Consider the following 14,859-nt stretch of genomic DNA (forward strand, 5'->3'; position numbering starts at 1 on the left):
GGATTTCCACCAGGCTGCTTGCTATTTCCTGCTCCTCCTGACTTTCCTCTCCCAAGAAGATAGGAGGGGAAAAATGGGTGAGAGGGAAGGAGTTTAGCTGTGTGATCTTAGGCAAGTCATAACTTCTCTGCGCCTCAATTTCCACATCTATAAAATGAAGGGGTTGGACTAGATGAGTTCCAAAGGTGCCATCCAGCTTGAACATTCTATGATCCTATGATTCCCTATTCTAGCTTGGAGACCCTTTGCTTCAATGAACAGGTCCCTAAAAGAAACCTGTTAGAGGCCATCAGAATAATCAATAACTTGGCTGCCAACTATCTCCACTGACCCTGACACCCACTTAAAGAGGAACTGAAGGAGTCCTTTGTGGATCAATCATCAGAAAAAGAAACTGTGGACTCCAATAGCATTTTGATAATAGTTTGGATTTATATAAGCTCTGCACCTCAGTGATATCAGTGTTGGGGAGATATGAGAGACTTTACAAAAATAGAATGGAGGGGCCTTAGCAACAGATTGGATATGGAAGGGTGAGATAGTGAGGAGTCGAGGCCTACCCCTAGGTTGTGAGTCTGGGTGACTGGAATGATGATGGTGCCATCAAGAGTAATATGAAAGTTAGGGAGAGGGAACTGTTGTGGGAGTTGGAGGGGACTAATATGTTCAGTTTTGACCTCCAGTTGGAGATGTCCACTAGGTAGTTGGAGATTCAGGAAAAGAGATCAAGAAGGAAGTTAGTGTTAGATAAATAGATCTGAGAATCATTTGCATGGAGATAATAAATAAACCCATAAAAGCTGATGAGACAACCAAGTGAAATAGTATAGAGGGAGAAGAAAAGGAGGCCCAGGACAGAGTCTTGGGGGACATCTTTGGTTAGTAGATACAGCAAAGAAAACTAAGAAGGAGTGATCAGACAGGAAGGAGGAGGACCAGGAGAGAAGTGTGTCATGAAAACAGAGAGAAGAGAGTGATCAAGTGTCAAAGGCTGCAGAGAGGTCGAGAAGGATGAGAAAAGGCTGTGGCACCTGGATGTGGCAATGAAGAGATCAGTGGTGACTTTGGAGAGGGCAGTTTCTACTGAATGATGAGATGGGAATCCAGAATACGGATTTAAGAGAGTAGGAGGAAAGGAAATGAAGGCATCGATTGCAGATGGCTTTCTCAAGGAGTTTCCAAAGGGAGGAAAAATATGGGATGATAGCTAGTGGTGATAGATGGGTCAAGTGAGGGTTTTTTAAGTAAGAAGGGGACCTGGGTATGTTTGTAGGCAATAGGAAAGCAGCTAGAAGATGTGGAGAGATTAAAGGTGAGAAAGTATGCGTGATAGTGGCGTAAAACTGGTAGAGAAGATGGGATAGAATAGGATCACTTGTGTAAGTAGAGGGGTTGGCCTTGGCAAGAAAAAGCCCTCCCATTTCCCCTTCTCCCACTTCTCTCAGCAGGGAGGTTTGTCAGGGCCTGCAGGGCAACACTCTAACCAGGCCATCTTTCCTCTGTCTCTACCGAAACTTGCTTGCTTTGGGGGTGTGTGTGTGTGTGTGTGTGTGTGTGTGTGTGTGTGTGTGCGCGTGCGTGCTCTGCAATACAGTACCTTTGCCATTTTATGGTACTTTGAAAAGATTCTGATCAACTCCTTAGCTAACAGTTAATTTCTAATTTATTTCTAATAGAGTTTAATAGCTTATTTGTTCCAGAGGTATTTGGATTTTAACACAGAATGAAGGAACCAACCAGAAAGAAGGAGACTCCAAACCAGGATTTTCAGGCATCCAGATAGTGGGAGAAATATTTTGCAGTGAATGTCACCCTTGGGGTTTGGGGCCAATATGGGAAGTTATACAGACAAAGGAAGCATCCACACCATTTTCACAATCCCACCCCTCCCTTTTCCTCTCCCTGGCGTAATAGGGCAGCTCTAGGCAGAGTGGGGACTCTTTCCCACTCCCTAAATCAATTCTTAATGATCTCACATGGGTGTCTTTTCTCTGATATCTTTATTCCATGTTTATTGACAGCTAGCACCTGCTCAAGAAGAGTTGTTTTCATTCTTTGGTTTCTTGATAAACCTTGTCCTGGGTCTGTTGACAGCAATCATTCCAGCTTCATTATGTATTTTCTTGATGTAGTAGGATTTCCGTTGTCACTGACGATGGGAAGAGCAAAACTGGGAAAGCTGTTCCCTTTCAAGCCTGTTCGCTGTCATTTCATTTCCTACCATCGGTTTCTATCTTGCATCTCTTTCTTTCTACACCGATTTTGCAAGAAGAAGAGAGATCCTTTGAAATCTAAAGGCAGTTCCACACAGACTGAACACTGAGCTGCCTTTTTACGGTGTTGGGGCTTATAGTAAATGTGTTAATAAGGAATCATTACACTCTATCCTGGGTTAGACACACTTCAAGTAAATATACATTGAGTGTATTTACAATTAGAAAATAATGGAACCAAGTTTTAAAACTACAACTTCTGATTCCTAAACAGAAGCAGACCTGAGTTCAAATGTGACATCAGACGCTTACTAGCTGTGTGACCTTGGGCAAGTCACTTAACTTTTGTTTGCCTCAGTTTCCTTAACTAGAAAAATGGGGATCATAATGGCACCTACTTCCCAGGATTATTGTAAGGATCAAAGGAGATATTTTTAAAATGTTTAGCACAGTGCTCGGCACATAGTAGGCACTTAATAAATGTTCTTTCCTTCTTCCTTTTCTTCTCTCCCTTTTCTCCTTCCTTTCTTCTTTCCTTCCAGTTCTTCCTTCCTTCTCAATGTTGTGAGAGACTAAGGTCAACTTCCAGGATGTTGGAGAAAACTCCCATGTGGAATTTTTTATGTCATGGATGAGAGTCACGTAGAGAATGGGCAGTCATGAAGGGACTGCAAGTTGTATCTTTGGAGGGATCTTCCAAGTCAATGAGATTCCTCGTAACAATCCTGTGTGATCATATAACCAATGAAATACTTCAAATAAGATTAGGAATTGTATGATAGAAAGAGAACATGGGCCAGTAAAAGGGAGGTGGATAGGTGGAAAGCCAAAGTACATCACTGGCACATATCTTTTTTTTTTTTTCATTACTCTTCTTCCTTCTTGTTTATTATAAATTCTGATCTTAGCTCTGACAAGTTGATCATCTGACTGCACAGACGGGTGACTGTCTTGTCCAAAATAAGTTTTTTCCTGGACATTAAAATGTTGTCACTTCCATTCTTTGTGACACTATTTGATGCTCACTACATCCAGTGCCTACTCATTCTTTTTATAATAATTGAACAAATTTTTTAAAAGAAACTGTTCTATATGGAGAGGTGTGAGACATCTGAATCTTTGGTTTCTCTCATATCTTTCTTCTGGGCCATATGTTCTCAAATATTTTCCCCTGTCCTCACCCTTTTTCATCTTCATATTGAAATAAGCCAGCATGAGGATGTATGTTCATTTGACTTGGAGACTCAATAAATTGTTCATAAATTTTCTCAACCACTTCATCATCAGCAACTGATGTTTGTGTGAAACCTGTAATGATTTTCATGTTGAACTTTTTGCAGATATTTCTCATTAGTATTGCAATGCATGATGGCCAAATGTCCTTTGAAATAATGTTTTTGTAGCTTTAGGGCATAAGATAAAACACATACTGCCAATTTCTCTCTTTATCTCTCCAAAGATGTGAGCCATCCCTTCCATTTAGCAGCAAATTTCTTCTTTATTTTGACTTCATTTATAGGAAAATGTCAAGATAGATATGATTCAGTTCCTCCAGCAATATGTCCACTCATTGTTCATTAGACAAAAATCTCATCTTTAGAGTACCAACAGTCAAATTAAAATTTGTTGATGATCTAAAGACTATAATTCTTAGTACCTTCTGCCCCTTTCTCATCACTCTGACAATTTCCTGCATAAGCAAAAGGGCTGAGGGACATTTTTCATTTTTCTGATTCCTGAGTGGTCATGGCCAAAGCAGATGTATCACTGGCTAGCCAGCCTACTGGTGATGTGCCTTTTTGGGATTAGGTAGGCTGGTCCACAGAAAACAGATGGTCTATTCCTGGAATCATACTTGAGGCCTTTCCATCATAGCAGAACTTGCCAAAGCTTATGCTTGGCTGGAATACCCTTTGAGAACATGACTGCCACAATGAGAAATAAAAGTAGGATTTTTTATGGAGGCTTAAAGCCAGGGGTGTGCTGGAACCAGCTCATACTGGCTCTCTGAGAGCTGACTGATAAATTTTCAGTGTGAGCATTTACACCTCAGAAATTGGCAAATGCTACAAATCAGGGCTTGATTTATTATTTTGTTGGTTGTCTAGATTTAATAAGGTGATGGAGAAAATATTAATAACGCAGATTAAACTTAAAAGTATGCCATGCATGCATTTTTTTTCAGAGAGGCAGTTGTTAAGCATTTTCCAACACACCACTGCTTACAGCCATATATAAATACTCTTTTTTACCAAGCAAAATTCCTTCAATGTCAGAGGGCTCATATTCAAGTGGAATTGCCATATCTTCTAAAACAGATGGGCAATCTTGGAGTTTATGCATGTTTGGAGGCAGAGGGAAGAGGAAGAGAACCAAGAGCAGGTAACTGAGAGTTAGTTCTCTCAATTGGGTATTGATTCTTTTTGGGGAATTGGGGACCAATAGGATGACATTGTGATTCTCAGGATGATTCCTTCCAATCCCTGGGCCAGGCTTTAGATCTCCATATGTTCTGCCACTAGTCAGATTCTTCAGATCCTGATGCATCATGGGGGTAAAGTCATTTCAATTCAGTCTGGCAGGTGGAATGAGAAAAATCACAGGATCTCAGAGTTAGAAAGGATCTCAGAAGCCATCAAGTCCAATCCCATGCTTAGATGAAAAGCTTTCTTAATAGAAAAATTCATTCCACTTTGGGATAGCTCTAATTGCTGGGAGATTTTTTTTCCTTACACCTATCCAAAATTTGCCTCTCTACAACTTCAACACAGTGCTTCTAAGTATGCACTTTGGAGTCAAACAGAATAAATCTAATCCTTCTTCTAATTTAAAAATAATCCATGACTACCCTTCAGCTCAAAGACCACTATCATGCCCCTCCTAAGTTTTTTTTTTCTCCAGACCAAATATCCTCCTGCTCTTTCCCTCTCCTTTAGTTGTTCAATAATATACAGTGGCTCCCTACTGGCTACTGTACCTGATCAAACTCCTCAATCTTGTCTTATGGTCCTTCTGTCTATTACTCTCCTTTCATTCTGATGGTCCAGCTACACTAATTTTCCATGACTCTCTGAAGATGAGGATGTTTAAACTCTAGGGAGAGGTTCTTAACCTGGCGTCTAATGTACTTTTTAAAACTGTTTTGATCATTGTATTTCAATATAATTGGATTCCTTTGTGAGCCTACATATTTTATTTTATGCATTCAAAGACGCTCTTCTAAGAAGAGTTCCATAGGCTTAGTCAGACTGCCAAAGGGGTCCATAATACAAAAAAGATTAAGATCTCTTGTTCACATCAGAACAGAATATGTGTTTCCCTAGCCCTTACGTAGGACCCCAATTCCTTCTCTATCATCCATAAACATCTGAGCCTCTAACTCAGGATAATGAGCTTTGATCTCAGTCTCAGAGTTCAGCTTGTACCCTGGTGCCTAATCTCCTGCTACCTAATCATTTTCCTACCTCCCTCCTTGTCTGGATGCCCTGATTCCAGCATCCACTTCCACTTTATTTTCACCCCACCCCCTGGACTAAATTAATTTCTATTTTCTAAAACTTAATTCACAACAAGAAAAAAGGTATAATATACAAGGAAAGTATGCAAAGGGTAAAAGCAGTCAGCAATGCATAGAAAATAAATCTACTCATTGACTGACTGACTCTAGTCTAGCTAACCTAGTTACTGTAGAGCCATCAGACTCCCATAGCCCCACCTGCGGGTGCCCCACTCTTTAATGAATGGTCTTCTCATCCTGTGCTAGCTAACTAAAGCCAATTGATCATCTGTGTTATTCCCTATATTTTTTTTATTTCTGTGCCCTTTTAAAGTCTGCCAGACTAGCTGACTATCCTCACTCCTTGGAAAGTGATATTCTTACAATTTTCTAGTCTTTATGGTCTCCACTCAAAGGTTTTCTTAAGGCTGACCAAGTTCCCGGCATGAATCCCCAGTCTTACAGTTGTGAAGAGCTCAGTTCACAATAGTGAAGAGGTGAGGTACTTCCTAAAAAGTTTTCTCCCCTGGTCGTGGGCTATAGCCCTGAGCTGGGAGTAGATCAGAGCACAGCGAGGAAGTGAGGATCATGGTAAAGGGGAGTGAGGGTGGAGGCAGAGACCGGAAAAGGTCTATTCAATTTGATGCTCATTTTGGTGCCCATCTCCAATAAATGAGGCCACTGTTTCTTGGAGAAAAACAAGAAGGTAAGTGCTGCTATTGTAAGTACTGGATTTGGAGTCAGAAGGTCTAGGTACCAGGCCAGGTTCTGAAGCTCCCAATCTATGTGATCTTGAGTCAGTCACTTGACTTCTCTAGGCCTCAGTTTCTTCATCTATAAAATAAAGAAGTTTGGGAAGGTGATCTCTAAAGTTCTCTCAGAATCTAGATCTTTGAAAACATTTTCCTCTCAAAGGCAACATAAGCCACTCCACATGAGCAACTGTTGTTCAGTTGTTTCAGTCATGTCTAACCCTTCATGACCCCATTTGGGGTTTTCTTGGCAAAGATACTGGAGTGGTTTGCCATTTTCTTCTCCAGCTCCTTTTACAGATGAGAATACTGAGGCAGACAGGGTTAGGTGACTTGCTCAGGGTCATATAGCTAGTAAGTGTCAGAATCCAGATTTTAATTTAGGAAGATGGGTCTTCCTGAGTCCAGACCCAATACTACCCACCATGCCACTTAACCACCCCTTCCTCGAAGCAGCACAGGGGAAAGAACATTGGATTTGGAGTCAGAGGCCTAAGTAAAAACTCCCCCTCTGACACCTGGTCTCTATGTGACCTCAGTGCCAGTCACTTTACTTCTTACCTCCCTTGGTCTTGGTTAGCTCATCTGTAAAATAAGAGGATTGAGTCAAATGGCCTCTGAGCTCCTTCATGCTCAACATCTACAATCCCATGATCTCATAAACCCCACAAAGTAGGTGATAGAGATGTTATTTGCCCCATTTTACAACTAAAGAAACCAAAGTTCTGAAAGTTAAGTGACTCGTCCAGAGTCACACAGCTAGTAAATATCTGAGGCAGGGCTCACCCCACCCCAACTTCAGGTCCAGCACCACTGCCCATCATTTCGTAATCTCTAAGATCATTTCTAAGTCTAGGATGACTAAACACTTGCCTTGGATGGTGTGAATAGAATTCATAATATGGGCAAATGTTCAACTAAATAAAGTGTAAAGTGTCTTCCAGTTATAGGATTCTACGATCCCATAAGTTTTTTTGGACTACTCCTATCCCTTGCCCCAGCATCAGGAATTTGGGCTTTTGATATCTTCTCTCAAAGAAATGCTTTACCAGGTATACTTTGGAAACTGGGACAGAATGGGGCTTTGCTGAAATGTAGAGATTATGAACATCCATTTTTATTCCAATGGCTGATTCCATTCAGGCTGATCCCATGCTGACTCATTCACAGGAGCAGAGCACATTCAGGGAGTGGAAGGATAATGAACATTTGATTTCATGCTTATTAGAGGGGAGAAGCCAAGCATGACTAACTTCCCAAGAGAAGAAAAGTGTGCCTTAGCTAAAATCCCACCTCAGACACTACTCTGTATGACCTTGGCTAAGTCATTTAATTTCCCTGGATATCAGTTTCCTCCTCTGCAAAATGAGGGGTTGGACTTTATGGCCTCTGAAGTCTTTTTCAAGTCTTAACCTATGATCCTCTGCTCCTTAATTAGTGGGGCTTGGGGAATATTCAGGAAGTACATGCCGGAAAGTCAGCTCCTGTCTCCAACACTGTGGAGCCCTTTTTGTGAAGGAAGATAGGAACAGGAGTATATAAAACTCATTCTAGCAAGCTGATGACCCGGTTATTTCCACCTACTAGTAAAATAGGTATTTAGACAGACACCCTGGACTCCAGAACTGTAACTAGGAATTTTTGTACCCAAGGGAAGTAGCACAAACCTTACCCTCATTTCAGGAGGTGAATCTGAGATATCGTCTCATTGATTGTAAACGGACACCCCAAAACATCAGCCTCCTGTGCACCTGGCTGAGGAGAGCAAGCTAGGGCATGAGAAAAGCTCACCCCAGCTACCATCTAGGAGCTACCGACTTTATTTAATTATAATTACTGTCTAAGTGCTAATCTCTGTTGTTTCTATGCTGCCAAAAAACTGCAGGTACTGTCAGCACCTAGAATTACAGAGTTTGAAGGGATCTTGGAGGTAGCTCATGGCATTAAGTAGAGAGAGTGCTGGGCCTGGAATCAGGAAGACCTGACCTCAAATATGGCCTCAGATAAGAAGTAGCTGTGTGATCCAGTCACTTGATCTCTGTTTGTTTCAGTTTCCTCAACTGTAAAATGGGGACAATATTAACACCTACCTAGCAGGGTTGTCATGAGGATAAAATGACATAACATTTGTAAAAAGCATTTAGCACAGTGCCTGGTACATCTTTAGCCCTACACAGATGCTTATTCTCTTTCCTTCTCCTTTCCCTCTTAGTGACCACATAGTTCAGTCCTTTATCTTCTGTAGGGTACAGCTTCAGTCACTTCCTCTAAATAATTTCATATCACTCCCTAACTTCTTATTCACTTGGGATCATGGGGAAAGGGCTGAACTTGAATTCAGGATGACTTTCTTCCAAATCCCATTTCAGATGCTAACTTGTTATGTGACCCTGGATAAATCATTCAGCCTCTCTGAAGCCTCAGTTTTCTTTTCTGTAAAATAAGGGGATTGGACTTAGTGACCTCTAAAGTACCTTTCAGCTCTAAATGTATACTTCTACCCCATCCCTTGTAATTAATAAATACTATGCTAAAACCCATTGCTTTGGGGTCTGAGGAAAAGGAAGAAATAAATTCATAAAGAGACAGGCATTCTGCTATCAGCTAGAACATATTATATATAGGGATGAAGACTCCCTAGAGGAAGGATTGTTGCTTTTAGGATTAGAAAAACCTCAGTTTGAAAAGGAACATGGGAGACATCCCTGGAACAGATCTGTAATCAAATCATCATCCCTTGTGCACTAAAGACTGAGCAGGTCTCACTTTTCTTGAAGGCCTAGTATTTTGCTGTTACTTTATGTATACACTGTATGAAACTATCAATACTTGAAGGAAGGTCCAACTTTCCATCTCTGGCCCTCATCATGGTGCTGTGAATACTGTAGGCACTTACTAAAGGCTTATTGAATTGTATTGATTCAAATCTGCCAATATCATAGCATCACAAATTGCATTTCTGTTCCATGGAGTGCTAACATTTATTTCTAAGCTGTATATGAGTTAAACTTACGATTCAAAGTTGGAGTAGACCCCTTAGAGAGCACCCAATCAACTTGTACCTTACCAAGAAGTCCCAGTACAACATCCCCAAAGATACCCAGACTTTATTTAAAACCTCTACTGATAGAGAATAATCCACAGTGTCTTCAAGATCTCTTTTCTGGGTCATAACTCATGTCTCAGAGTCCCACATCTTATCAGCACAATTCAAGGTAACTCGCTCCAAAGCTTCTCTGTTGAAACTTATCTATTATCTTTCTGCTCACCCACAAAGACTCCAGCCAACAAGTCAACAAGCGTTTATATTATGTGCCAGGCACTTTGCTAAGCGCTGGAAATATGGGAGGAAAGACAAAAACAGGGTTTTCAAGGAGCTTATATTCTAATGGGGGAGACAAATAGCAAATAACTATGTACATACAAGATGGACAGATGGATGGATAAATGGATGTAAAGAGAGAGGGACAGATAAAGAAAGGGAGATAAAGAGAGAGACACACATATAGTAAATGGGAGGTAATCTCAGAGGGAAGATACTAGCAGTGGGGAACTGGAAAAGGCCTCTTGAGGAAGGTAAGGTACAAACTTGAGTCTTAAAGGAAGCCAGGAAGCTAGGTGTTAGAGGACTCATGAGATCCTTAAGCAGTTTGTATCCATCAACACACTTAGAATCCTAGACCTTAAGAAGTAGAAGGGACCTTAAAAGCCACCTACTCCAATCCCTTGGTTTTACATAAAAGAAACCTGAGGCCTAAAAGGTAAAGCAGAATCTTAGCAAGGTCACAAAGTGAGTTAGTAATCAAATTGGGACTAGAACCCAAGCACTCCAATGCTTCTTCGTACCCTGTGGTGCCTACTCTCAAGAATATTGCTCAGTCACTTTCTGTCACATCTGACTCTCTGTGATCCAGTTTGGGGATTTTCTTGGCAAGGTTACTGGAGTGGTTTACCATTTTCTTCTCCAGCTCATTTTACAGATGAGGAAACTGAGGCAAACAGGGTTAAGTGACTTGCCCAAAGTCACAGTAAATGTCTAAGGCCAGATCTGAACTGAAGTCTTCCTCACTGCAGGCCCAGCACTCTAGCTGCCCCAACTCTTGAGAATAAGGTCTCACAAAAGAAAGAAAGAAAGAAAGAAAGAAAGAAAGAAAGAAAGAAGAAAGAAGAAAGAAAGAAAGGAAGGAAGGAAGGAAGGAAGGAAGGAAGGAAGGAAGGAAGGAAGGAAGGAAGGAAGGAAGAAGGAAAGAAAGAAAGAAAGAAAGAAAGAAAGAAAAGAAAGAAAGAAAGAAAGAAAGAAGAAGGAAGGAAGGAAGGAAGGAAGGAAGGAAGGAAGGAAGGAAGGAAGGAAGGAAGGAAGGAAGGAAGGAAGGAAGAAGGAAAGAAAGAAAGAAAGAAAGAAAGAAAGGAAGGAAGGAAGGAAGGAAGGAAGGAAGAGAAAGAAAAAAGGAAGGAAGGAAGAAAGGAAGGAAGGAAGGAAGGAAGGAAGGAAGGAAGGAAGGAAGGAAGGAAGAAGAAAGAAGAAAGAAAGAAAGAAAGAAAGAAAAGAAAGAAAGAAAGAAAGGAAGGAAGGAAGGAAGGAAGGAAGGAAGGAAGGAAGGAAGGAAGGAAGGAAGGAAGGAAGGAAGAAGGAAAGAAAGAAAGAAAGAAAGAAAGACAAAAGGAAGGAAGGAAGAAAGAGAAAGAAAAAGGAAGGAAGGAAGAAAGGAAGGAAGGAAGGAAGGAAGGAAGGAAGGAAGGAAGGAAGGAAGGAAGGAAGGAAGGAAGGAAGGAAAGAAACCATCACGAAGTATGCCATTGGCTAAATGTAAGTCAATTTATGGTAGGAAAAAAATGGTATCATATCCTGAAAACTACAGTTAACCAACTCTAAGACACCTCAGACTTGCCCTGGTGTATCAGTGCTACAGAGCATTATACAATACCATTTTGTCACCAAAATGGTTTCATTCAGCAATGCCTACAGTAAATTTGCAAGGTGAAGAGCTCCTCCCAAAACACTGATACCCAGATTCACCACTCTGCAGCATGGATCAGGTTCCGTTTCCCCAGCTCCCAAATACTTTGAAACTTTTGGATCCATCAGCAAAAACAGTGAATGAAGTAAGAGGGAAGAAGAGATTGCTGCTAAAACCCACCCAAGGTAAACCATATTGGAAAGCAATTAGGAAGGATATCCCACCAATTACTAAATAGTACATGTCCTTTGACCCGACTATACCATGGTTAGGCCTATACTCCAAAATGATCAAAGAAAGAGGAAACAGTCCTATGTGTACAAAAATATTTATAGCAACTCTTTTTGTGGAGGCAAAAAAAATAAAAACTAAAGGACTGTTCATCATTTGAGGAATAGCTTAATAAATTATGGTATATGAATGTGAAGGAATGTTATGCTATAATAAATGAGGAAATAAATGATTTCAAAGAGACATGGAAAGATATATGGACTAACACAGAGAGAAATGAGCAGAACCTGAAGAACGATTTATACCATAACATCAGTGTTATAAAAATGAACAATTTAAAAGACTTTTATATGAGCAGAAGCAGGAGAAAAATCTATACAAAAACAACACTGTAAAGACAAACAAGCTTGAAAGTTCTTAAGAACTATGGTCAATGCAATAACTACCCGTGATTCCAGAGGACTGATGTTGAAACACACCATCCATCTCCTGACATCCAAGTGGTAGACTTAGGTGATGGAATGAAACATACATGTGTATATAGGTATGTATAGATGCATATATGAATTATATACACGATATATGTATATGTGTGCATGCAGACAATGAAGACATTTATTTTGCTTGACTATGCATATTTGTTGCAAAAAAATTGTTTTTCATTTCCCCTTTTTTCAACATGGTTAAAAATAGGGAGAGAAAATAGATTTCTATTAATTTTTAAAAAACTGAGATTGGAAAACATGCTACAGATTTGAATGTTGCATGCAAACCCATACTTCTTCTAAAATCAGAGTTCTTCCAGAGACAATGTGTGGACCCTAGTCCTGTCACAACAGATCCTGGAGCCAGGGTAGAAGTTAGAGAGAAGGGCAAGAGAGGGCAGTTAGTTGGTTCTATTGGGAAGTAGGAAAAAGAGGAAAACACAGAGGGCAGTAGGGAAGAGAGAAGAGGAAAAGAGCAGATAATGGTGATGAGGGAAGTAGAAAACTGGAGGTAGTGGCCCCAGCCCTGCCCAAGGCAGCTTGGTGGCACAGTGGATGAAGTGTCAGGCCTGTAGTCAGGAAGATTCATCTTCCTAAGTTCAAATCTGGCCTCATACACTTACTAGCTATGTGACCTTGGACAAGTCACTTAACCCTGTTTGCCTCAGTTTCCTCATCTGTAAAATGAGCTGGAGAAGGAAATGGTAAACTGCTACAGTATCTCTGCCAAGAAAACCCCAAGAAGAGTCAGGAAGAATCAGACGTAACTGAACAACAGTTCAGTTGCTGTAGCTAAGTGGCTAAATTGCTAGACTTCAATTCAGCAAGACCTGAGTTTGAATCCTACCTCGGACACTTGCTAGCTATGTGATCCTGGACAAATCACTCAACCTGTTTCCCCATTTATAAAATGGGGATAATAATAGTACCTACCCTATTGTGTTGTTTGAGGATCAAATAAAAGAAGCCATATAAAGCATTTTGCAAACCTTAAAACACTAAATAAATGCCAGCGTTTAACCAAGTTTAGCTCATGTGCCTTGAAGTCAGTCAGACATGGACAGTCACTTGATTGGCTATTGATTCATTCAAATTTTAAAATATGTTTATTGAACATCTGCTACATGCTAAAGCCCTGCGATAGCAGACACACAGCCACCAATTAAAAACATACAGTTAGATGATCAGTCATTTAACTAGTGTCATCTGGTGCTACAGAGTCAATCAGCAAGTCAGATACTGTCAGTGTAGCCCATCAGATAATCAGTCAATGAGACACAGACAATCAGACATCACTAGGTAACCATATTTCATTCAGCTAGTCAAATGGACTATTCAGGATGTCAAACACAACAAGAACTGTCAATCAGCCAACTAGATACAGTCACACTGATAAGTGGGAATGATCAGTCAAGTAGAACCCATCAGGGAGTCAGACAGGATTTGTCAATTGGACACTGTCAGTCAGACTTGGGCAATCAACATCAGGGCAGCCTATGATGGTATCTCTCAAGGGTCTCTCTAAAATAGCCTGTTTTCTGTGAAAAGCTATGATGGGAGATCAAATGGGGGAACCAAACAACCATCGGGTCAGAGTCCTGTCAAGTCAGAACTCTGGGGTCAGTGCGCTTGTACCAGCTGGTGAGGAGTCTTGTTGATGGCTCTCAGCTAAAAAAAAAAATGAAATCCATTTGGAAGTAACATTGAGGTATTGTGGTTCCTCAGGGTTATAACCTCCAGGTTGGAGCCTAAGATCTAAAAATGGTCTTGGTGGGGAGAAAAGTCACAGAAGTCAGGAGAGAAAGGAACCCAAGACTCAGATACCTACACCTAGAGGGGTGTAGTGAGGGACTGGGTCAGGTAGTGACAACAGACTTAAAAGTCTGCCCATTCTGGGGGAAAGATGAGAGCTCCCAGAACTAAAACCAGAGTAAGGTTGCAATTGTTATCTCAGCTACCGAATTCTCTGGGTGCCCAATTGATCTACCAGATACAAGGAATTTGACTATGGATCCATGTGTGGAAGTTGAGTAACATTCCTGATTACTGTTTTAGGAAGTGAGGCTCATTCACCAAGATAGGCCTTGTTGGGTTGGGTTGGGGGGAGGGTAAAGATGGAGAAAGCAGTTCTACAGAAGTTAGAGACAAGCATCCCTTTCCTGAGAATGCCATTCTAGACAGGTTCATCATCCTGAATACCTCCCACATAAATGGAATGCAGGAGGGAGAAATGACGAAAGGAACAGCTCACACCCCTCCAAATAGGGAAGGAACAGGGTACCTGGGCATGGAGATAAGGATGAGACAAGGAGAAGTACAGACTTTACTCAGTTCAAAATGTTAGTCTTCACTGGGGCCATGGTTGTTTATGATCTGGCCCTCCATGGCAATGAAAGAGAGTGTGAAGAGAATAGGAGCTTCTGTTGGCTGTGCCCACTAACATCAAGTCAGGCAGGGGGCAGAACTGCACTAGACCCAGCTAGGCTAGCTCCCTTTTAACTCCCCCTATCTTCACTCAGATACATCTGTTTGACCAAAGTAGAGCCCAGTGACCTTCCTTCTCCCAGTAACTTATGTAGCTTTGGTGGAAAATTCTGGACTTTTACCTAGGATTAACTTCATTCACTATCAACCTATATCAGGGTCCTCATATGTAGATAGGGATGATATTGACTGAGATGACAGGCTATTGGGTATAGTAGTAAGTGGTACCAATATCCTCTT

This window comes from Notamacropus eugenii, chromosome 2 (assembly GCF_028372415.1).
Source record: "Notamacropus eugenii isolate mMacEug1 chromosome 2, mMacEug1.pri_v2, whole genome shotgun sequence".
NCBI classification, from domain to species: domain Eukaryota; kingdom Metazoa; phylum Chordata; class Mammalia; order Diprotodontia; family Macropodidae; genus Notamacropus; species Notamacropus eugenii.